The sequence below is a fragment of the Anas acuta genome, chromosome 1 (genome assembly GCF_963932015.1).
Source record: "Anas acuta chromosome 1, bAnaAcu1.1, whole genome shotgun sequence".
Taxonomy (NCBI): Eukaryota; Metazoa; Chordata; class Aves; order Anseriformes; family Anatidae; genus Anas; species Anas acuta.
In genome coordinates this window covers 139358210-139380516 of record NC_088979.1, presented here as the reverse complement: position 1 = coordinate 139380516, position 22307 = coordinate 139358210, and the positions used below count along the sequence as shown (strand labels likewise).

Below are 22307 nucleotides of genomic sequence, written 5' to 3'. Positions count from 1 at the left end.
TGGTGGACGTAGTTAAGGACCATTTTGCCAGACTGCTAATGCTAGGCAATTGCACCAGCTGATTTTCCTGAGCTCAAATGTGATGTCCTCTAACAGCACGTTCATGTTCAAACTTGTGTCTCCTTTCTCTGCCTTAGCTCCCTGCTCTGCCTCCTCTTCTCTCCTCTCTCCCCCAGCTATTGCAGAGAAGCATGGCAGAGTTTGCTTGTAATCTGGGCCAGTATCGTTGTAAATGATACTGTCAATTTGCTAATTTGTGACATTTACAATGCTGAAGAGCTGCACTCTTGGGCACATATTGACATTTAATTAGCAAAATTAATGTGTTGGCTAGATCTAAATATCAATTTATTAGGGCGATATGTGGGTAATCTGTCATGTAATGTATGTTCCATACTGTATTGAAGAAAAAAAAAACAAGCAACACTTCAAAAATGGGGGAGCTACCATATGGCCAGCTACTGTAGCGTAACAGAATAAAAAGTATAGTTAATGTTTTCAAGCAAGAACGTGTCAGAGAATCCATTTAAATATTCACAGATCACACTGTAATCACCAGTATCTGTTTACAGATACTTTATATGGTTTTCCCCTTCCCACATTCCTCTACTCAATGATATTTTGCACACTGGTTCCCAAGTCCAAAGGCTTTAGAATGGCTCAGCTCTAACAAAATAAAACTATTTAGGAGTGTTAAATAAAGCTTGACAAATCACTGTGGCTATTTGCTGTACACCCAGTTGAGCTCATCAGTTCAACATGTGTCCAAGTTATTTTCACTAAATAAGGGCAAAATTCTCCACTCTGTTCGGCACTGTGTTTAGTGCATGTCCTGACAACAGTGGAAGCCCTCTGTATGTTGCAGCCATAGACTGTGCAGCTGATGTTTCACTAATTGAACTGGAGACATTTACAATGGGGGAGAAGTGTCACCTACCAAGGACAGCCAGCATGTTGGCCTGTGCTGGGCAATGTAGCCAGGAGATGAGGTGCTCAAGCTGAGTGAGAGGGACAGGGAAGTGGAAAGCTATAGCAAAGCACAAGTGCGATGACTTAGGCTAAATGGCTGATGAACAGCTTTTCTGTGATTGTAAATAAAAGAGTAATTTTGCTCAATGGTGGGCCTACTTAAGCAAAGCAAACTTGCTTGAGTGCTGCTCTGCAGGGGTCAGATCGTTTAGAAAATGCAATGTTGGTGAGAATTGAGGACATCATTGTGTTGAGTACCAGCACTCAGAAAACTGAGCTGAAACTACAGATTTTAGGTAGCTACAGATTCCACTAATCATCTCCACCAATAACCTTATGCCATGGTTGTTTTTGTTAATGTTGCAGAGCAACAGAATAATTCAATTCAAGTGAGAACCCAGAAGTCGTCTTGCTTATCTGAACTACAGCTGCATCTGCAAAACTGGACTGGAAATCTGCAGAGGACATGCTCTTCATTAGATTTCTAATGTTTCCCTTTTCTAGTCAGGCTGGACTGATGAGAGCATCCTGCCCTTGTCCCTGGTTCCAGCCAGAGCCAAAAAGTGAGATGCATGTGAAAATGAAAGGGGTATGTGGAGCAATAATAAAGTCCCTCTTGCCATATCTGAAAAATGTCATCTTGGATTTCATGAAAGAGGTGAGAAAAATGATCAGTCTATTCTGAATGTATCTGCTTAGGTTCAGCATTTCCTAGGATCTTGTTAAATGTTAATGTTTATACTTTCTTTGGCAGCAGATGTCTTCCCTTTCTAGTTGCAATGTCTGTTGCATCAGTAAACATAATGCGGATTACAAACAGACACGTGGGATTAGGACATCAAGAGTGCTGTTGAATACCAAATACTGTTTGGAAGGGGTCTGGCCAAGGTATAAATTGTCAACATAACTTCCTAGAGGCCATCTAGCCCATGGAGAAATTTGTAATGATCAAGATGATCTGTATGCAGAGAGTTAATCTAATTTATATATGTTAATTATAACTAACTGGGCAACTTGAGGTGAGAGAGGGTTTAAAGAGGTTATGTTTTGACACACTACTAGTCCTATATGTCAGAGTTGAGCAAACCAGCTCTGTGTGATGTAAATTGGCATCTTGAATTGCTAAAATAAGTTGAGACCTTGAATGACGTTGTGTCTAAATTATATATATATATATTTCATTCTTTGCATCTGCGTGGCTTATACAATCAGTGGTTGAAACATTTCCCTTTTTTGATTCCATTTTGTCATTTTACAAAGCTCACCTGCTGTCCACTTACTTTTTCCATCTGCCTGGTTATTCTACTTGGAAAATACTTCCTCTTTCTTTGAGATAAAGGCAAGTCCCTTTGTCTTCCTCACAAAACTCAGAGAACAAAGTCTTCTCTTCCCTGAGGCATTGTGGTTTGATCAGCTGTGGTTTCATCAGGCACATCATCCACCAGCAACTTTGCATGTAAAAGGCATGCTTATACTCCCTCAATCTTTAATACATTTTGTTTGAGTTGAGAAATCCACTTAACAGGAAATGGCTGGCATAGAAAAAAGGGAAGAAGGGCAAGAAGAGTATTTCGTTTATAAACATTTGTAAAGTAAATCTATTCTCCTGACTAAATAAACCTGACGGCTTATGCAAATATTGTTGTGGTTTTTGTTTGTTTGTTTTGTTTGTTTCTTTGTTTTTTCCTCAGCTCCAGGGACCAAATTGAACTAAGGGTTGTCACCCGCAACACCTTTTATCAGCAGCCCAGTTTGAAGAAGTAAATTCACACTGTGGTATAAATTTTAGTAATAAATTTGCTCACACTGGTTTTAATCATAAGATTTATCAAAACCAAAATCAGATGCAAGGTACAGAAAACATACTGTTATATGCATTTATTTTTGGCAAGAAGTGTTTTATTATACACATGGTGAAACAAATTAAAATAAGTGGCAACTGATGTCTTTATCCTATGCTGTCATTATTTTTATATTTCCGCAGCCACTGTAGGCATGCTGGAGATCTGTAATGAAGGTCTGCTGCAACTGAAATCCTGAAGATTAACTGGGATATTAGTGTAAAATCAAACTGACATTGATTAGTAACTGCAGCATCTGGAGTAAGTTGGACTCAGAGCAAGCAGGTTTGTTTGGTATTCTCCCAGTGTTACAAGTGCCAGTATGCATTTTTCAGTCCTGTAGAGAAAGAAATGCCTTGATGAAGTCAGAGAGTTTGTCTTTAGGAAGCTTTGGGCCAGAAAGCTGAATTTGAATGATTTCTGCCTAATTTGAATCTGGCTATATAAATACAAAAAATCCAGCTGCACTACTGCAGCTTGCTCTGTAACACTTGGCCTGCTGCTTTTAGCAGCATTTTACAATATTTGGTTCTCCCTCCAAAGTTTCTCAGAACGCTCCTGGATAGAACAGAATGTGCATATAGAATGCATTAATGCACCAAATTCTATTTTAAACATATATAGTGCAACTGCTGCACAAATGATGTTGTTGATACTAAACAATGCCAGGCAGAGTGACTCCCAGCAAGTCCCCTTGCAGCATTTTTGACTCTGTATTGGGGACAACTCCCCAGGTACCTTGCTATGCCATGTTTGTCAGAATCTCTAAGAAGTGCAGCTACTAACAGTAAAGATTAATTCTTACAAAACACAGTTTGAATCTGCACATACCACATCCAACAAAACCTACTAGAACCTTTTAAAGCCTTTTTTTTTTTTTTTTTTTTTTTTTTTCATAGAGAGCTACAAAAACAAAAGCCATCTGCAGTGTTGGGGTTAGACCTGAAAGCAGCCCCAGACTGGCTCACATCCTCCTGTGGAAGGTAAGGCTCAGGTGCAGCATACAAACCAGTCCTTAGGCACCAAGTCCTCCACTCAGTACCACATGCTGCACAGAGCCTAATGCATCAGTAAGAGTAACATTTGTGGTTCTTAATTTGTGAGCCAAGAGCTCCACTTCCCAGAAATGCTATGCAATCACTATGGGGATGAAACAAATGAGATTACTTCACTGGCATCGGTTGGTATACCCACAGCATATACTGTTAGATTTCTCTCTATAGAAGAAAGTCAGTCCACAGCTATTTGTGGTCTTTAGAGGGGGAAAGTGGGAATTATATGTTGTTTTCTATTGGTTTTGTTTTAAGGCCAAGAGCGGCCATTATAATAATTTAATTAGATCTTCTGCACAATTCAAGCCAAAGAATACGGCCACTAATAGTGGCATCAAACTGAGCTTCTGGTTGGGTTGTGTTTTAGAAAGACATCCAGAAAGAATGATATGTTTTTGGTAATGGCTTGCCATCTGCAACTGGGAGGACAGCACAGGCAGCATGTGTTAGTGGGGAATAGATTAAAGGAATAGTTTAAACTACTTTTTTTTTTTTTAATTCTGAACTTTGAAATATATTTAGACTTAGACAGGCAAGTAATTGTTTTAGAAATGAGCTGAGTGCTGCATTTATAAATAAAATGATTTTGGGGTGATGTGGATCTAGGGAGGCCTGTTTTACAGAGGTGCCTTTCAAAGGGTGTGTCTATGTGATTCTCTAATGTCTGATTGGGTATGAGCAGGGGCTATATGCCATGGCAGGAACAGTAATAGTGCTGGTCCTCTACTTGGTTTCTTATCTATATATCTATTTATTTATCTATCTATTTATATGTACCTCTTACTTGCTTGTCTCTCTCCCCAGTATGACTACATACCCAAAACTGTGGGGGGGGGGAGGAAGGAGGGCAAGAAGTACTATAGGTGGACATATTTGCTTGCAACTGCTATTGCATTCTCACTCTTTTACACGTATTCAGAGTGATAAACAGTATTGAAGAAATAAATGCTATAGACTTAGTAAGATTAGCTCCAAGTATTCAGTGACCAGTAATGTATGTGACCACCAAGAACTAGGATAAAACTCAGGATTTGATTTTTATTTAAATTTAGGAAAAGAGCACAATTTTCTAGCTAGGCTTTGAGCTTCAATGGGTGGTATATTTCCCCCTTAATTCCAAAACCACAAATGTTAAATTACTTGGTTAAAAATGGAGATCCTTCTGACTCATATTGCTGTAGCTTTAAGAAAAAATTCTAAAATAATGTGTGAGCTGGCAACAGTCCACTTTAGGACATAAAATGAGAAAGGATTTACTGTCCAATATGTTACAGTAGTCTCAAAACATTAATTTTCACCTTTGGAAAAAGACTTGAGCTTTCATGTTTCATCAGGTATTGAAAAAATTCAGAGGAGAGGTACATCAAAGAGCATATTAGTGCCACAGTTCAGGTAAATCAGCACATTTGTTGATCTCTTGTTTAGTGATTCTGCTTGTGAACAGTTCACAAGAGGTCTTTTATACACCTTTCTAGCAGGTGCATCCCTTTCTTGTTTAATGGATTCAAGGCAGATTGTGGTTGAGCAGCCTTGCATTTCTAAGTTTTTTTTTTGATTTGTGAGGACTTCAATGAACTGCACCTAGCAGGAACACAGTCAGCTGTAACATGTGGCTTTTCAGGGATTCTATTATTCCTCAGGGAGTCTGTGGCATTCTTGCTGTGGACCATGTTTGAAGCCTGAGTGAACCCTCATGTTTGTAGCTGCTGAGTTAAAGAAGTTTCTGCTGACTGATAGCAAGGAGAATTGGTAAGCATCTTCTGTATCTGAAGCTGAAAAGAGCAATACCATTACCACCCTAACTGTGCAAAGTTAGTAGCTCTGAATTGACTGATTTGCAGAAAAATTCATTTCTTCCTTTCTTGTACTTTCTATAAAATAGTACAAGTAAGTGCATGGACCATAAAATGGAATTATTCACAGGGTTACTATTTTGTCATGGTTGGTTACTGGGAAGGAAAAATTGCAATGAACTTGCCTTTTTGTTAGTTTTGTTATTGTTGTTGGCTTTTGGTTTTAAGTCTCTAGTTAGAGGTTTTACAATTTTCTTGTAAAATAACTTGCATGTAGATTCATAATATTTAACTCTGAGTGTGAAAGATTCTTAATCCAACAGAATGACTGCTGCAGCTGCATTCCCCTTCCCTGAGAGGGCGTGGGGTTAACTTGTTAGTGCCAATTCAGCTTGTCACTTGAAGGCATTTTGCAAAATTGGTTATTCTCTTAATATCCTCAGCACACATGATGTAAATGCCCTGGACAATTTAATATATTGATTCGTCATTCTGCTGAGCTCTATTGTCTTCTGGAAATTTTTGATAGTACAACCTCGGCATGTATTGAAAGAAAACTTAATTGACTTTATACAATTTCTAGCACAGGCAGTCAAATACAGGCAAGCAACCTATTATTAGTGCATTCTACCCAAGCATCAGAGTCCTAAGATATGGGAACGTGTGTACTGTTAAATTAGTATCGACAGAGTTCTTGCCCCAGCCCTCCCAGTGCTCCTTGATTACTTACTTTCTTCCTGGCTCTGTTTTAGACTGTTCCACTTAGTTCTGTTGCAGATAACTCAGTGGTGCAGTGGGCCCATCCTGCACAGTGTGGATGGAAGTCAGAAAGTGCTTTTGTCTTTGTTCATACTATATTTAGCTGTTTATTTATAGCCAGTGTCCCAAGAATCGACTCTAGGTAACTATTAGGATGGAGCTAAATTCCCTGCTGATTGCTACAGCTTCCCTAAAGAAACTAGCACAAAACAAACAAACAAACAAACAAAAAACAGTGGTACAATAACATCAAAACCAAACAAAAACAGCTCTGTGTTCTTAAAAAGAAAAAGAAAGTAGAAAAGTAAGAATCTCTGTAAAAGTGCTGGTTCATGACACCTTTTTAAAAAATATGAATTAATTGCTTTTGAGGCATGTGTATCAAAAATGTGTCCTGAATTATTAAGAAATTCGCATAACCCAGTTAACCCAAATTCACTTTACAAGTGGATGGATTCATAGAACAGTGCTAAATTTAAAATCTAACTCTGTTTCTCGGTTTGTTTGTTTGTCTCTAAATAGCCCTTCAGTGAAGGAAACTGCAATTAATCTGTTAAACTTTTTTTTTTTTTTTATGAGGTTAGTTTGCTGCTTGTAATCCTAAAGTCATATTAACCTATAATCTTTCAATATTAAAATGCTGTTTTCTTTAAATAGGTCTATAGGAAAGTAAGTACCTGACAGTTACAAATAAATTTGCTTAGAAGTGGGTTTCTTCCTGATGTGTTTCCCAGCAAGAATCATCTTTTCTTATTTCTCAACTGTATTGTTGTCACTATTTAACAAATTACAAAAAGTGAATACTTAGCTGCTAGGCTTCATTAGAAGGTCAACCAATGCGATATGCTTCTATTTTTGGCATAAAATGTGTTTTTGTTTGTTTTTGTTTTGTTTTGTTTTTCACATTGAAAAGCAAGCTTAGGTAGTCTTCAATGCTAGCTAAATTGAGGATCATAAGCCTCAAATGCTAGCCAAACTGGGGGTTGTGAGCTTTGGTCAGGGTCCGATGCACAGTGTATGAATACTGTATGGAGATTGAGATATTGAGATTGGGAAAGTGGCCAGTGATTGCTGGATCCAGCAAACAGGATCTTTTAACTCACTACCCAATGCAGTCCCTTGTGGAGTGAGGGGTTTTGGAATCTCTGTCCTTGGGCTACGGGGGATTCCGTGAGCTCCTTGTGCTCATGCACTGGATGCAGGCATGCCCTGCAATAGTAATCTTCATGTGTATGTAGCTGCAGCCTGGCTCATGCAGCCAAACCAGTACACTGAGGCAACAGCCCTGAAAGCTTTCTTCCTGCAGGGTTTATGTGGAAGGTTTTGCTTGTTGTAAATCTGCTGGTTTTGTAACATCAGAGACAAAATCAGTTTATGAATAGCATGCAAATTATGTTATACAAAAGTGACTGGTAACCAGATGATTCACTGGAAATGGATTTGTAGTTTTAGTGTTTGTCTATTTTTTCTTCCAGCTGAGCTGAGAAAGGGTTTATTGTAGGAGTCTGAGAATTGCTCACATCTGAGAGGTTTTGGATCATGTCTGCTATTCCTAAGTATATGACAGCACTGGAACAGGAGATCAGGCATTCCACCTCCCAAGAGCTGTTCATATTTCTGTTACTGCCTCCCTGTAGTTGTGGCCCACTCATTTAACGTCATTTTTCCCTATGATTAGAGCAAGAATGAACATTACTGGCTGCAGACTCACTGGAGAAAAGGAGGGAAGGAAAAAAGGTGGGTAATTTTCCTGTTTACCATTTCTCAGCCACACTGCTGGAAATGTAGAGAAGTCCAGCTAAAGATCTGCTTTCTGCTGCTCCTCACCTTAGAGAAGATGGGGTTATGCACAGGCTTTTATGCAAGTCTCTCCCAGGGGCAACTCCCCATGTAGCTCCACTGCTCCCCTAGTCCTATGCTGTCCTGATAATCTTCAGTGCTAGAACAGAGCAGTGGTCTCTTCCTAGCTGCAGTTTTCTGCCACCTTCTTGCTCTGGTTAGTGCCACTTTAGGTGGTGGCATGTGACTTGTTCAGTTTGGAAACCAGAGATTCCTGAAGAGTGGCAGAGCAAGCTGAAGGAAGGAAAATAAAATTAAGTTCTCTCTAGCAATGATGACATTACTTAACAGCAGTCCTGTGGGTACGGCCTGTGTATCCACTATGAGCTGTTGCAACAGATCAATCTCTTCTGCGTTCCAGTGAACACTGGACATTGCTGTCACAGGTTAGCAGCTGTAGTGGAGCTGGATACTGAGACTTAAGAACAGTTGAGGTCAAAGCTTTTACCCTTCTTGATTATCTCTCTCATTCACATGCTCCCTTATCACTGTTGTGTTCACTAGGTCTCATTTTTTCTTCTGTATGGGGAGAATGTTGTTGATCTGGGAAGGCTGGACAAAAAGTCATGTTGCTTCATACTGTGCTGTTGCTTGCAGGTGTCAGTCTTAGCTGCTACTGGCCAACATCCCTGGGTCTCCCCCAGCATTCATATCCACTCAGCTCTTTGATGCCCCGGATCTTCCCCCACTTCTATGATCTTTCCTCCAGCTGGAATCTTCACCTTCCTATTTCCAGGCCCATTTCTTCTTTCCAACGCCACTGTTTCTCTGTGCAGCATCTCTTGTTGGTCTCCTTTCTGAAACCATAACCCCCTGATTTTGCCAACACTAATAGTATATGTGAAGAAGCATAACGTGTGATCAGCCTTCTAATTGGTGCTCCTGTCTTATGTCTCTTCCTTAATTGAAAGACATTCTACTTTTGTTTAGTCCAGGTGTCTTCAAAATTTACAGCCTGACTACTTCTATTGCAACTAGCAAATAGCAGGTTTCTGCTGGAGAGTTCAAAAGTTCATTTTTGGATGTTCACCCACCTACCCACCCACATAGACCCAACTGTTTGCTGCCTGCTAGCTTAAATTTTGAATGCTTTTAAAAAAAACAAACCAAACCAACCAAACAAACAAACCTATGACAACTATTCACTTAGTTCTGTATCCTTACCTCCTCATAAATTAAGTAAAGGTAAGGGAAAGTGAACCTTCAAAGTTTGTGAAGGTGTACAGGGAGAATGATGGATAGATCACAGATTCTTCATTAATGTTACCCAGGCTGGCATATGCACACTACATCAAACAATGCAATGAACTGCAGAGAAATTCCCTTCCTCCACATCAAAACTGACATGTCCTAGCTAACATCTGCATATTTTAGAGAGATGGTAGTAAATGTAAAGAACCCAAATTGGTAACAGTTTTCATTTAGTATCAGCTATCTGGAGCTGGTTTTCACTTTCTGCCCTTTGGATTTTTCCCATTGTGTCCATGACGATTGAACCCTCTAATATGAAAAAACAGGTTCCTCTGTCAGTTCGATTTGGCAGCTGCAGCCTGTTTTAGTAATGTGCATTGTCAGAATGCTCAGGTATTTTATTTCTGCCGTGGAGGAAAGTGTGGCATGAGTGAGAAATTGAATCAGAAAAATAATTTATTTCTTCTTTACTCTTGCTAGGTTGGTGGTTTGTTCGGATTTTTTTTTTTGTTCTGTTGGTGAAAAAAGCACACATTCCAGAAATGATATCAGTGTTTGTAGGGCTTAGGCTGGCTTTTGGCAGTGACTGCAGTGAAAGAAGTAATGCTTCTGAAGGAAGAGGAAAACCCACAGAACGAACCATATATAAAACCTTAGTTACTACTGTTGTAAGCCACTGACGTATTTAGCTGCTGAATCTGAAATTAAATATGAGTGGCATGCTACATGAGGAACAGAGAACTATACCATTATCTCTTAACCATAATTGTAATTTACAGACAAACAATTGGCTTTAATGTGGTGATGTGGTAAAACACAACTTCATTTTTGGCTTAGCCTGTGGATAGCTTATGCTGACTTATATGTCACCAAGGTGGCTCAGCAATGATCGCTCTGTATTAATGTCAATCACATTTTTTAGGCCAGAGGTTGTTTGTTGCATAGAGAGGTATTCTGCAGTTTTCCACCTCTGGTTATGTAACTGGTCAGTCTTACAAAGACTGGTAATAATCTTTCCATCTCATTTTAAAGTACTTCTTTTCTTTCAGCAAAGGCTACATCCAAACCCTATGGGTTTGGCTGCTTGCTCTGACCTTTTGTATTTCTTCAGTTAGGCAAGCGATGAAAATATATGCCTTATTTCCAGCACTTCTGTATGAAATACATTAAAAATCCTTTCTTTGACTTCAGTGTCATTGCAGTAGTAGAGATCCTATGGGGACATTCATGGAAATGCTCCGTTGTGCTCTGGGCAGGTGGTATGGGTGTATGTAGGAAAAACTAGTTCCTGTCCCTGTTTAGCACCTGCTGCACCCTGAGGATAATGTCTTCTTTGGAAGTAATTGAAAGGAATAACTTTATCAACCAGCTTTTTGAATTGCATTTTTCTCCTCATAAACTCCTGTCAGAGAACATGCAGAGTAAGTAATTAGAATCTCTGCTTTGTAGCATGTTCCTTAAAGATGCTTTTATAATTAAGATGACACATGGTGATTTGTGGCAATTAGTGTGTATAAGAGGCCATAGATATTCCACTGACCTTCAAAACATAGTTCTAGCATGAAAGAAAGAAAGAAAACAAAACAAAACAAAACAAAAAACACTGAAATTTTCTCAGTTTGGGCAGTCAGGACCAGCAATTAGCACTGCAGGAGGTGTTGTTTTTTAATTCAGGGTAACAGCAATGGCCTGATCTTTAATGACAATGAGTGTTTGTGAGAATTCATGTTTCTGAAGCATTTTGACTACATGCATGCCATAGGTACTTAAGAAGATAGGAATATCTGAAATTCAGAACATTCAGGCAGTTCCTCAGCCAAGAGTAGGGCTGGATTGTGAATTCCCATGTTTCTCAGACTCTCTGCATTAGTTTCAGAGAACTTTGGATCAATCTTTTCCAGACCATTTTGACTCAGATGTTCTTCTATCCAGCAGCATTGCACAGCCTACTCTACCTAGATGTGTCTCCTTCTGTGACAATCCATATGCATAGGTGACTTAGAGAATAATCAGGTTCCTTGATGGGAGCTTGCTATATTAGAGTGCACTTTTAACTGCCGCTACAGTGATGGTCAAACTGCAAATTTCTTGACCAGTTTTTTACTGGGAGCTTACTTCTGCAGGTGCCATTATTGCCATGTGTTTTGATCCTCATTCCTTTCTTACCTGGCAGAGTTGAGGAAGTGAGGAGAGGGGGAAGATACAGTGAAGGCTGCAATGATGGTACAATAAATGTGATATATTTTGTATTCCTTACTATGCAACCTGCTTTGGATAGACGGAAACAGTAGTCTTGCCTATATTATACATTTATTTTAGAGCATATACACAAAACATCTGCTTTGAAATTCTAAGGAAGAATGGTAGATCTTATTCTTGTTTTAAACAAAGTAGCAGTAGCTGTCCCCATGCAAAGAACAATTTGACAGTTGTCCTGATAGTTATGCTGGTAGTAATGGAAATTGTTGCAAGTCTCAGAATAAAATCTGGGAGCCTGTGACCATAACTTGTTTTTCTGCATAAGGCAAGATCATGTATCAGCTCTTTCAGCCTGGCATCACTAATAACAACTTTTAAGTGCAAGAAAGCTTGTGTTATATATTTTGCAGAAAATTCTGGAGAAAGTCAAATGGCGTGGCAGGTTTGGCTATAGTGGGAATCTGAATTAAATGCTAATAAGTAGGATAGCATAATATTTTCATTTTAGTATGTTCTATATTTTTTTGAAAATTTGGGTAAGTTATCAACATAAACCCATCAGTGAATTACTGAGACTTCATCACAGCAGCAGCTGTTTTATTTGAATAGATTCCCAGCTTCCACACCAGGCAGCTTATTTCTGTCCAGTTTACATGGGATATCTCCTGGTAGAAGCACGTTTTATGGTTCACACTGTGTTTTCAAGCACATTTTAGGCCGAAGAGCTGCTTGTGTGGAGAAACTAGTACTTCATCAATGACTCTGTAAATCTCCTCTGGATATTTCTTACTCTCAGTTCAGTGGTCTTGCTGCTAAGTGCCAACAGGCAGCAGTAAAGACAGCTTGAAAGTGTATTAGCTCCTTGAATACTTTATTGATTCTACAGGGACAGAAGTCACCAACCACCAGGCTCTGTTGTGGCTCCTTTCAGTTCATCCTTGTTTTTTGCACAAGTGTTCAGCTTAGAGAAGACGCTCCTTTCTCTCCATTGTTCATATTAACAGGATGTTGTGAACACAACATTTTGGGATGCTTGGGTCGGGAGCTTTAGTTCAAACTTGTTATGAAACAAATTCTAAACTCCGTTATGCAATCTTTATTTATTTATTTAATTATTTATTTAATTATTTATTTATGAAAGTGGTACTGCTCTGAGCCAGTAGTTAAAGATAGCTTGTTATTTGGGATGCCTTCAAGTTTGTCAGTTTACAGGCTTATCAGCTACTTTAGTATTTACTTCTGTTGGATATATATCTAAATGCTACTGTAAAAAAGAAATAAATGTCAAACAGCTCCTATTTAATTTTGCTTGGATGGTTTCCACCCTTGACTGTATCACAGAGCTGATTCAGTTGAGGAGGGTTACCTAAGATTCATTTTGAAAGCTTTATGGAAATCAGACTTTGGAAGCATTTCCCCTGGTGAGACAAATATACCACTTATACTGCTTTTGCAGAAACAACATTTGGTCTAACAGACCTCTTTTTGTCTGCTGGAGAAAAACAGTCTTGGAGCTGCAGCACCAGAGGAAGTGATAAACTAGGAAGGTCAGCAAAATAAGCTGTTGTCTTGAATGTTGCTTTGGTACCCGAGAAGAAGATCAGGGTGTGCAGAGGACAGGAGGCAGGAATAGGGTAGGAGGCAGAAGAGGGTGAAAGGTATGAAGGAGAAGACAACCCTTTAAGAAGTACAGGCTGAGGCATGATCTTGCTGAAACCTATGGCTCTGTATACAAGGACCCTATGTGCAGTCGTATCTCCTGCTGAGTGGAGAGGCCTACCTCCACCTGAGCAGTTTCTGAACAATGAACGCCTGGTGTCAGCAGTAAGCTATGAAGCACTGGCTCCACTTGTGTTTGACATCCAGGTTAACACATGGTCATTTCATTGTGAAACTGCTCCTTGTCCAGACAACAATGAATTATGACCAATAATATACATTTTTTGCTCCTTTTTGCCAGGACTGGGTCATTTGTTACTGCTGCTGCCAGTTGTGCAGACATCTTCCTGGCAGCTAAGCGTCTCAGAAACTTTACCCAGATTTCCAGCCATTTTGTAGAAGAAACATGGTTTTACTTTAACTTTGCAGTGTTTTCCTTTCAAATGAGGATGTAATTTAAAACCACAACCAGTAGCTTTCCAGTCTTTACAGCTGTGAATACCAGACTGGTATTGGGCTAAGTTAGTGTTCCTGGTACCATTGCCCAGCTCAAGGCTTTGAAATCAAGGGCTATATTAAGAACTGAAAAGATATTTTAGAAGACATTGGAGGATGTAACATTTCAGGACTGATTAAATAGAAAATATACTGCAAAAGCTAAAGGAGTATAAGATAGGAAAGCTTCTAATCAGGTGGAAATACAGGAGATACAAAAGTTCACATAGTTCAGACAGTCCATATGTGTGCTTTCTTACTTATGAGTTTGGTTTTAACAATTCCTTATTATGGGTTTAGCCTTAATCTTTAGCTTTCCTTTTGAGACCCTATTTCTGGTCTGAACTGCTTCAAATCTGCACTCAAATCAAAGAGGAGGACAATGTGCACTCTGCTTTGTACACAAACCTTCTCTTTGGTTAATCATTTCTGTGTAAGGGGAGAGGGGAAAAACAGATTTGTTTTGTGTTTTCATGGACACCACATTCATAAAATAAGACTTAACTATTTAGGACTCTGTGGTGGAAGCACTTAGACTTTAACTCCAGTAATGCTTCATTAAGGGTAAAGAAATTAACATTCAGTTTAATGGAGAAATCTTATTCTCTCTGTGCTTTGATTACTTATTTCTAAAAGAGGGATATTAGTAGTTTCTATCACACTGGGAAGCACTAAAGTAGTGCCCAACAGTTCATGGCACCCAGATGCCTCAAGCATGGGAGCAACAAAAACACCAATGACAGTAGGCTAGAGTTAATGCTGAGAATAGTCAGCTTTTTGGCTCTGCTCCCACTCTGTGTTTGTTGGAATATATTGTATGGTGCTGCACCCAGCCCAGTCCTTTTCTGGGACAAGGTTAATTGTGAAGATACTGCAGATCACGTCTGGCTTGTATGTAATTACATGCTGACTTGGAAAGAAAAGATTGGATTTCTCCTTAAAGGGAATCCTCAGTTGTAGGAGCACAGAAATAAATCTGCTGCTATTCAGGCTGAAATTATAGCTGCCGTATGTTAGAAAGGAAACCTATATTCTCTCCACAGTGGCTGGGAAAAGGAGTGGGAATTCTCTTAGATCAGGACTGTTCTTCTCAACCACCTGGCAGAGGTGATGACTAAGACAAAATTGCCTGAGAACAGTGAAGAGAGGACTGAGGTGGCCTTGAAGTGTGGGCCTTCACATGGTGGGATGAAGCTGAAGAAAAGGAGAACATAGACTGGCTGTCAAGAAACAGATTTCAAACAAACTGTGGAAATATTTCTTGCTTGAGAAAATGAATGATGGAGTTTGCTGCTCCCTGTTTTATGGAGGCAGGAAATTGGTGTCGTCTATGGATATGAGTCAGGGGTAGTATATTTGCTCAACAATATTTCATTAGTGTGTGCTTAAAAAGTAAAAAATGTAGGTTTTATATAACTTCTGCCTCCTCCTCCTAAAGATGCTATTTCAGAAACGCCCAGAGTCTAGGGTGCAAGGGGAATAAAAATGATCTTAAATGAATAAAAATGACCTTAAATGACTATTTTACATCAATATTTCCATAGGTGTTATGAAGGTCATTGGAAGTCATATGGCTCCTGAGGCAGGATTGCTGACTGAGCACTTGCCAGCCCCTCCACATCCATATCCCTCAACCTGTCTTACATGCGCAGTGGAGCAAATTTGAGGGGAGGAATGGAGGAAGATGCTGCTTTTTCTGGCCTGGGATGACTACTGCCTGTGTGCTAAGTTTTCTCCTTCTGCACAGCAGCTGGAATGGCTTCTGGTTCTCTTTCATCCCTGCCCAGCTGGGATCCTTCAGCATCACCCATGGGATGGTATGAGTGTATTTACCACACAAGCATAGAACCACAGAGAATTTTCCCTCTTTAGCTTGACTTGAGCTGTTGAGGCATGAGAGATTTGCTGGAGAACATTTGGCTATATGTTTTCCTCTTAGTGTTTCTTTAACAACTTGAGAATGACCCAGTGTCAGGACGCACAGGGACAGAAGTTATTCTATATCCTCTGGGCTGCAAGGTTAGTGTTGAATTAACAAAGTTTGGCTTTGTGCATAACTACATAGAGCAATTACGTGCTTCTACCTCTGCATGATTCCTCCATCTGTTGTAACTGCCACAGTTTATAAATAAATAAATAAATAAAGGCTTATATTGCTGTGAAACTCTTCTTTGATACAGATATAGATGGAGCATTGGAGAGATTCTGTAAAAAGCTGTTTGTGGTTTTTATTATTATTTTTTTTTCCAAACCACAGCCTAGCTGACTTCCCAGTAATTCCTTTTTTTTTTTTTCCCCAAAAACTATTAAAAATACTACAAATACAAAGGTACTTCAATCTTCATGAAAACGATGTATATGAAAAAATTACCTGCGTTAGACTTGTCTGTCTTTTGTCTGTGAGGAGTGGAAACTTTTCCTGTTATTCCTTCTCTATTTGCGTGTGTGTGTGTGTGAATAAATTCATATTTGTATTTATGCATTTATATATATGAATATAGAAAAATTATATGTATGTAAAAGCACTATGTAAAGCACTTGTATGTCACTATTACTCAGCATTGCTCTCTCATCTCTGTCTTTCCATTGTTTAGTTCTGTAACATTTTCTCCCCACAGTCTGCCTGCTGAAATGAGAGTGCATTGGGATCCACTTTGTTGACTTATCTGTAGTTATCTCTTTAGACATTCGTAATTCACTCCCCAAACATTGGAGGAGTGCAATTAAATTATAGAACTGCAGAGCATTACTGGCCAGAAGCCAAACTGTACTTCAGGGGAATTCATCACAACTTATAAGGTAAAGGAGGGCTGGTCCAATCCACAGCTGGATGTTAAAACCTCTGAGGAACACCCAGGTGCTGAGGAAAGTGGGTCTGATGATTTAACACCTGTCTTTCTATGTGCAGAGCTGTGTCTGCTTGGTGTGCTAGTGACGCTGTTTCTAAGTAAACATTAAACTGAGGTTTTTCTGACATTGGTAACTCACTGTCTTCCAGCTTTGGTTAGATGAAGACAAGCCACAGTCAAAACCTCTGAAGCAAAATAAATAGAAGTGTATATTTTCTAAGAGGCTGCCTGCAATATAGTAAGACATTCAGTCCTTCCTTAATGTTAAGGATGCAGAATAAGGAAAACAAAGCTACACAGTTATATAGCTACATCCACAATATTGATCTCTCAGGGTAGTTATTTGGAGCCTGCACTGCCGTCAGGTTCTGATCAGATACTTCCACTGGGGCACTAATTATATATGTGCTTTGCACCAAGTTCACCAGTTAGTCCCTTCTGATATCCTCATTTACTCTCTAGCATTTATCATGCTTCACTGAAACAGCTTCACAAAAGCAAGTGGGGAAATTTGTATGTATGAGAGAGTGTTTTGATAGCAAAAGATTGATGAGCCTGACTTCTTATTTTGTAGATGTGTGGCAACCCTTCATTTCATTGGGTTTGTCACTGTTTCGCAGCTCTCCAGAGAACTTTGCTGAGTGCCTTGTTAGATCGTCTTAGCAGAATTACTTTCTGGGGTCTTCATAGAGTAGAAACTGTGGGGTAACATGTGCCTGTTGAAAGAGTGAGATGTAGTACACCGCAGATGTGCAGCGTGAATTGTACATGTTTAAAGGAAAAGCCTGGCAAGGCAGCCACCCTTCCTGAGGCTGCCAAGAGAAAACATCAGACTGCACTTTGACCAGTCATCTACACCCCTCATCTCAATCACTAGCTCTCTGCTTTTGAGATCAGTCGATAAAACAGCTTCTACTCTAATTTCTCCATCACGAGGTGAGTGCTGCCTCAAGCAGCAGAGCACCAGTGACAGGAGCTTCATCCATTTTCTTCACTGGCTTATCTTATTCACACACTGACTAGAACATGACTTATGTTACCATTTGGAAACTGGAGAGATGATAACTCCCAGTGCCTCTCACTGTCATTAAATCCTTCCTATTCCTCTCACAAAGTAAGTCTGATGTGGGCTATCTTCTCATTTCTCCATTTCTGACTCTGTGGCTGGAGCAAATGTTTTTCCTTCTGGTGCCATCTAAGTACACACAGTCCAGCTCAATTTTCAATACAGAGTTAAATCAATTCAGTTGTGTGGAGATGTATTTTGTACCTTTATTTGATTTGCTTTATCCTCTGTTTGCATCTTTTTCTTTTAAATAGCAAGAGGCCATGACAAGCTTAGGTTATGGCCTGCTGCTCAGCTGGAACTATCTCAGCTTATTTTTTTTCTGCTGCCCTCACTTAAACTGATTTGTGGAGTTCAGAATAAGTTGACCTTGTTGGTTGCAACTTGAGATAAATGGCTCTCGCTCCCAACTGTGGAATAAATTCTCTTTGTGACCCCCCTCATACCCTTTGATTGCTCTCTGAAATGCACATAGGTCTAATTCCCTTATCTGGTTCATCATACAGTGACCATGGTATTTGCTGTATTCTTAGAAAAATGGGAGACTTAGTCACACTTTTGTGTATTATAATGTAGGCTGTGAACTGAGTTGGTTAAATCCAACCAAAAATCTGTACTGAACTTGTCCATAGTGCCCTTGAAAACATCTAATCTGGCTTGCCACCATGGTCTGAAACAGACTACCTGCAGTCTCATGGAAGACCTCAATCTTGCTGAATTTCACTGCCAGAATCACAGAATCACATAATCACAGAATGGAAGGGGTTGGAAGGGACCTCGAAAGACCACTGGGTCCAACCTCCCTGCCAAAGCAGATTCCTTAGAGCAGGCTGCACAGGTAGGTGTCCAGATAGGCCTTGAATGTCTCCAGAGAAGAAGACTCCACAACCTCCCTAGGCAGCCTGTTCCAGTGCTCCAGCACCCTCACCATGAAGAAGTTCTTTCGCATGGCGGTGTGGAACTTCCTGTGCTCTATCTCGTGGCCATTACTCCTTGTCCTGTCCCTGCAAACCACTGAAAAGAGGTTGGCCAAATCCCTCTGTCTCCCACCCCTCAGGTATTTATACACATTGATGAGATCCCCTCTCAGTCTTCTTTTCTCCAGGCTGAACAGACCCAGGTCTCTCAGTCTTTCCTCATAAGGAAGATGCTCCAGGCCCTGTATCATCTTTGTGGCCCTCCGCTGGACTCTCTGCAGGAGATCCCTGTCTTTTTTGTACTGGGGAGCCCAGAACTGGACACAGTACTCCAGGTGAGGCCTGACCAGGGCAGAGTAGAGGGGGAGGATCACCTCCCTTGACCTGCTGGCCACGCTCCTTTTAATGCACACCAGTTTCCCATTGGCCCTCTTGGCCATGAGGGAATGCTGCTGCCTCATGGTCAGCCTGTCATCCACCAGGACCCCCAGGTCATTCTCCTCAGAGCTCCTCTCCAGCAGGTCATCCCCCAGCCTGTACAGATACAGGTGCATGTACAGTTGTGTTACAAACAAGAAAGCCTATCCAGGGGAAAGAGATTACAGTCATAAAGTTGGGGTTTCAGAAAAGTAGTAGGAATGGCAACAGAATGTAAATGGAATTTAATAGTAAGCATTTCTTTGCTCCATATGTAGTATTCCCGGCAGTAGATTATCCAGATCCTTTCCTCTTTCACTGGGAAAGGTGTCCCACTAGTAGCAGTCCTTTGCAGTGCGTTACCTCACTCATTAATCCAGCCTTACTTGGGATGTGGATTAAAAGGATACCATTGATCTCAGATTTATTTGAAATTTGGTCTCTGTTCTCTGGGAATCCCTTTTTTTTGGCTTGGCCTGTAAATTCCCCCATCCAAGTCTTTCCTCTTGAAGTTATATGCCTGTTTAGAAAGGAGTGCCAGTTTCACGGAATGTAACAGAGGGTTCTATAAGTGCATTTTCCTTGGTGGGGTGGTAAGAGGACTGAAATTCACATTAAAAAAAAATAAATAAAAAAAGGTAAGTGTTATTAAAGAATTTTTGGAGTTAGTTGCACGTTTTTATGTTGTACAGAGGGTGTGGATCTCAGACACGTACCTGTGTTCAGCATCGCCTCTGGGCTGCTACATGTGGGCCTGTTCACTTGGCTGGAGGGGGTTTGGGATTGTAAAAATCTTTATTCCAGCTTGGATTTTGTACAAGTATTGAGCTTCTGCCTCTTGTTTTTGCCATAGTAGTGTTTAGGTGTTTGAGGCACCCTTGCAGGAACTTACTTGAGCCTTGGTCTATGGTTTAATTTGAACTCAATAACTTTATTCACACCTTGTCATGTTTATTATTATTATTTATTTTCTACTGACATATGATTTCCTTGATTGTTTTTCCTCCCCTGATTAAGTTGTACATATTCTGTGCTCTTTGGTACTGATTCCTTTGAGTATAGAAGCCTGTGGTTCCCTACATAAGACACCATAAAGTTTTCTAGCCTGTTACAGGACCAAGTGCTGTGTAGATGCTTGTATATTACCATTTTGGATACTAATAAAAATAGCATCTTCACTTCTTTCTTTAAAGAGAACCATCTCTGTTATTCCTAGCAAGACGTGTGAACATTCAGTAATTCTCAGTTCTTTGGCGTTTGTCTGTGACCAGACTGACAAATTGATGTCACTGGGCTTTGGACCATTCCGTAACAGGGGGAAGTGTCTTCTGTGCACTCTAGAGTTTGCCAACATCAGTGAGAGGAACATCTGTTCTGCAGGGTTTTGACGACTGGCCACCTCTTGGTTGGGAACACCACGCCACAAGGTGGTAGTGCTGCTCAGGTGACAGTCTTTGGTGAGGGCTTTCCCAGAAGGAAAGAAGCAAGTTTAAATTCACAAGCAATTTTCAGCTGTAAACTGATCTGAAAAAGTCAAGTAATGTAATCTCGTCTTCTCATTTGATTAACTGTGGAAATTATGCTACGGGAAAAACACTTAAAGGTGTACTTGGGGGTCTATGAACTTTATGCCACGATTATGTATTTGTATTTAATGACTTTTTTGAACTGAGTGTACTCTTTTTAATATAGCACAAATGTACTGTGCCTCAGAACGATGAAGATATATTTTTTTTCAGTTTTGCATTTCAGAAACCCAATGAAATTTTGCAGTGATGTCTTTAACCTTCAAAACATATAACTAGTGAAATGTAGGCAGATATGTCTGTGAGTTTGTTTCTTCAAGTACATAACACAAGAAACAAATGATACAGAATATTACTGTGTCCCCCAATTTTATTTTATGACTTTTTCTGGGTTATTTTTTATATCCAGGAGATATATAGGCAAGAATTCAAATATTTGTTCAGGGAATCTCAGTGAACTATCTAAAGTGAAGGGTGATCTTTCTTCTGTTTCCATGTTCTCCAATAAGCTGTTTCACATATTTCAGATTACATAAAAATGGAAAAATTCTCTTTTTTGGGGTTGTTTTATTGACTTCTTTGGGTGCGTACCAGAGACAGATTGTTCCAAACTATTCTTTAATGAGAACCAGTTCTGAAAGCACTCAGCAAAAGGGCATGTGCATGGGTTTTCTGCATTATTATTTTTAATTAATCTTGCAGGGGGAAAAGACCACTGTACTTTGTACAGTACTTTTTAGATCTTTTGGGAAAAAAAAAAAAAAAAAAAAAAGTCATCTTCAGGCTTGTGAGAGTTTATCAAGAATTGTCATTTTTCTTTTTTCCTTTCCAGCCACTGTCGAGAATCATTGTCTGTTTCCTTCACCATTCCCTCTGCATTCAGTCCACCTGTGCAGTGCTCCATTATTTCTTTGAATATAGTGAAATTTATTTTCTTAATCCATTTTGATATCCTATTTTTACAAGATAGGAGGATTTTAATTTATATAGTCTGCTGAGCTCCGTTGTGTTTCCCTACGTCTTCTTCTTTGCAAGCAGGCTATTTAGCCACCTTCCTCCTTGCTGTGATTCATTCTTCTCTGGTGACAGCAGTTGTTTCCCAGAAGGCAGCTATGGAGATTCATGATTCAAAGACAGTAAGGGAATCTCTGGGGCAGCCAGCAAAGTCTCTGCAACTGAGGTCCCAAAGGGAAAGCCATTTCAGGTTGTTCCCACAATCCAGCAAAAACACTTTCTTTTGGCTAATTATTTTCTTCAGGGCTTGCCTTCTCTGCTCTTCTTCAAAAGCCTTTTTTCTTAAAATCGGGAACTGTTGAACCTAATCCCTCCATCAAGATTCTTTTATCTCTCTGTGTTATTTTATTCTACTTCAGCAGTACAAATTAATTTTCAGACTTGCTCAAACAGCTCGTGAAAGGGGTTGCTTAGGCTGAGTATGGAAATTTTCTGACCTGGACTTTGAACTCTGCTTAGTTTACATGTTTGCTGGCATGTGAATCTAGACATCAGTATAGCTCAACCTGGGTCTTGCTACACAATTTAGGTCTGAAAAGGATCCAAATTAAAGATGTTCAGACCTAGCGTTTCAAATCATCTCATGGGAGATACATGTTCCAGCTGTGAAATTTGGAACTTTGTTTGTATTCCATTTTCTTTCCACAGTTTTGAACCTTTCTCTAATGATAATAAAATTCAAGCAAAAAGACACAGGAACAGAAACATCATTATCTCTATA

At 39.7% G+C, this 22307-nt stretch overlaps 1 long non-coding RNA gene across 5 annotated transcripts; it reads left to right on the top strand.

Annotated features, from left to right (window-relative positions):
- The first annotated feature begins 756 nt into the window (after positions 1-756).
- LOC137843981 (uncharacterized) lies at positions 757-15961 on the top strand. Of its 5 annotated transcripts, XR_011089759.1 has the most exons (4): positions 830-1627; positions 8093-8151; positions 13100-13190; positions 15342-15961. It is a non-coding gene; the product is annotated as an uncharacterized lncRNA (long non-coding RNA). The 5 variants fall into 5 exon arrangements; XR_011089764.1 differs by lacking the exon at positions 8093-8151 and having other exon boundaries at positions 829-1627; XR_011089761.1 differs by lacking the exons at positions 8093-8151; positions 13100-13190 and adding an exon at positions 2954-3095 and having other exon boundaries at positions 829-1627.
- Positions 15962-22307: the final 6346 nt, after the last annotated feature.